Raw genomic sequence first — 3779 nt, 5'->3', positions numbered from 1 at the left:
AATTTTAAGTTATAAAAAAATATATATATGGTTCAAATATTAGTACGAATTAGTAAAGATGTACAATGAGTTATGGAGAAATTTTTTTTAGGCTTGTTCCAGACTTGGCGGGATCTCTCGGAGGTCTCGGACGCCGATAGCGACTGAGGAGGGGTCGTTACATGTACTATCTGCTCAGAGATTTTTCTTATGGGTACCAAAATGATTCGTCTACCATGGTTGCACATCTCCCATAAAAATTGCCTTCTTGAATGGCTGCAAAAACACAAGATTGTCCCATCTGCCGCCTTCATTTATTGTAATTACAACTAGTATCTGTTTATTCAAATATTCATGCATTATTTATTGCTGTTTGAGTTCTCAATTTTGTTTGATTAATTATTTCTTGGTAATGGAAAGACTATGTTGAAAATTTGTCCAATTAATGAATAAGCAAACTTTTTCGTTTTCTTATCATTCTTTTGGTTGGGCTTTGGCCCATTGTTAAATATATTAGAATATATTATACAAATTAAACCACATATATAGATGAGAACCCCATCATCAAACTAAAATTGATAATATAATAAAGATTTGAAACTCATGGACCAAGTTAGACTTGTGGCTTCTTCGAAATATTCTTGGGTCCATTTTCTTTAGGTCATATAGCCTAAACCAGGTTTTTTTTTTTTTTGAGTGTTTGGTTGAGTTTGAATTATTTTTTTATCTGTTTGTATTATGTGATTATTGTTAGTTTTAATCAATGACTATATAGTTTATATAAGAATATATAAATATATATATATGCATAAATTAATATGTAATGTTCAATTAATATAGAAAATATATGAATGTATATGTATTCTCTAAATAGAATAAAAAGGATAAGGTATTTTTAGGTTTTTTTTTTAAAATGTATCAATAAATAATGAAATACTTTGTTATATATAATGCTTGGGATAATACAATAAAATAGATATTAGGTTAGAAAAGAAATATAAAATGATATAATAATAAATAATGTAGTATTCAATTTAATAAGAAATAAAATTATTCTAAAAATTGGAGGGTTAAAATATTAAGGTTTAAGAAATTAGGCTAGCTATGCCATCAAGAGTATTAATATAGAAAAATATTATTTGGATTAACTTTAATGATGGAATTTTATCTGGGAAGGTAAAGACTTGCTATTTTCGGGATGACTTTCCTAGGTATGGAATTTAATTAGGGTTTTCATTAAAGAGTTCAAATAAACTCTAATATTATATTCCAATATCTCGTTAATTTAAATAATCATCATAAATATTTAAAGGAATAAATTCATAGAATATTTTATTTAAGATTAAATTAATAAGGTGACTAATTAACTCAAACAATATTACAAATAAAATATTCGTGGAACTAAGTTGATTATTTAATAAAAGTAGTTTATAATAATAATAAATATCTATTTAAATAAAATATTTTAAAAAATATAGTAAAAATAAATCAAGTATTTAAATATTAAATTTATTACTATAGAAATTAGAATCGAAAAAATTATTTTATAAACACGTCCATTTGACATCATTAATAATTTTATCTTGACATGGCATATGGCATAATCAAATAAATTTTCTCTCCAAACCAAATAACTATACTAAATTGTTTACTTCTTTTCCTATGCATTGCACAGAAATTCTCAATTCTTTTTTTTATTTTTATTTTTTTTTCTTTTGCACATGGGTTTCAACATTTCATCTATAATCTTTTTTAGTGAATCAATGAAACAATTTTTTTTTCTCTCCAAACTATATAAGTAAACTAAATTTTTTATTTTTTTTCCTTTGTACAAAATTTGCACGGTTTTCATCATTTTTTATATTCTCTTTTTTCGTGAATCAATCAACACACAATTTGCACGGTTTTGACCATTTCTCTTATTCTTTTTTAAGTGAATTAATCAAATAATTTTTATTTCTCTTCAAATCAAATAACTATAAAATATTTTTTATTTTGTTGTCCTTTTGCATATGATTTGCAGGGTTTTCACTATTTCTCATATTCTCCTTTTTCATTAATCAATATATATATATATAGCCTCTTTACTTAACAAGGAGTTTCACCATTTGCTAAATATCATTGTTCGGTTGATTTAACTTTGTTTTCGATTTCTTGAAAAACTTTAACCTAACAAATCAAAATTCCAACCATGCAACCTTTTTAAATCCATCACAGGACTTGGAGTGAAGACAATGCTCTCCTTGCAACAACTTACTATCACTGCCTTCACCGCAGCTAAAGTCCATTTCTACCAACATCATATACTCATTACAAATAAAGGAAGCTGGTTAGACTATGTGGAGATTCTTGTATAAAGGCAATAACTTTGAAGCAAGTCCAAAATTCATGTAACCTTAGGGATGTCGACTAACATTTACAAGATCTAGAAATTCCTAGTAACCATGGAGTAAAAATAAATAAGGAGTTCCATTAATTAGTAGTGCTTAAGGTAATTGCTCGCTTAGGTAGTTGGCCTGAAGCTAATGTAGTGGTGGCAATCGACATTATTCGAGAGTTGGAGAGCCATATAATGATGTACTATTTGCTTAGCGAGTTTGCTTGTGGGTTCTAAAATCATTCGTCTACCGTGCTTGCACATTTTCCATAAAATTGCTTTCCCGAATGGCTGCAAAAAAAAACAAAATTATCCTCTCTACCACCTCCATTTATTTTAATTACAACTAGTGTATGTTCATTCGAATATTCATGCATGATTTATTTACTTCTCCAATTGATGAAATGAAGCAAACTTTTTTTTTCTTATCATTCTCTTGGTTGGGCTTTGGCCCATTATTAAATATATTAGAATATATTATACAAACCAAACCACACATATAGATGACTACTCCATTATCAAACTAAGATGGATAATACAATAAAGATTTGAAACTCATGCACTAAATATTGAGGGTGGCAATATATCCATAACATCATCACCCTTCATTTTCCATATTAGAGAAATTAAGAGCGATAATCTTAACATCCAAAGTAGGAACGGTTCTCGGAGAAGATCCACCCAACATAAAACAAAATACTTCAATGAGTTCTTCATCCTCTAACCCCAAATCATCAGCTGTTTTGTCTATATTAATACGTGAACCATTCAAAAGGAATCTCATATCATCGAAAACAACACCCGTTTGGTCACAGTAATCAAGCATTAGATTACATAGCTGTGTGTTTCAACCCATCCAATAGCAAATTATCAGCTGAATAACATCCTTTCTTGTACCCTTAACTTTCAGAACAATGGGTTCCGCTTCATGCACCAGTGGGACTGTGGGAAAGAGATCTTAGTCGATTGAATTGCACCTGTGACCTTGAATTTGGCCCATGGAATGACATCAATGATATCTTCATCTTCCATCTTCAAATGATCAACTGTTGAAATCGGGTTTATATGGGAACTGTTGTAAAGGAATTTCTTGGAGTTAAAGGCAACACTAAGGCGTTGAGTGCAATCGAGCATTAGTTCACATAGCTGAGTTTTTTGTCCCATCAAATACCAAATTTGATCAGCTTCATTTCGTCCATGCACCTTCAAAAGAATCCGTTTTCCTTCTGTCCATTGAGAAAGAGTGATTAAAGTCGATTGAGTTGCTGTTGTGCATCTATTACTCATTTTCACTGTTGGATCAGATTGCCTTTTCATAGGATGTCGAGGCCAATGATGAAGAGGCAATTTATACAGTAGTATTCAACTTGCAGAAAAGAGCACAAGTGTCTCTTCGGGAGTTGAAAACTTGAAATTAATCTTT

This window comes from Theobroma cacao, chromosome 10 (assembly GCF_053813885.1).
Source record: "Theobroma cacao isolate CCN51 chromosome 10, ASM5381388v1, whole genome shotgun sequence".
In the NCBI taxonomy this organism is placed as follows: Eukaryota; Viridiplantae; Streptophyta; class Magnoliopsida; order Malvales; family Malvaceae; genus Theobroma; species Theobroma cacao.
Note: the sequence above shows the minus strand (reverse complement) of the source record.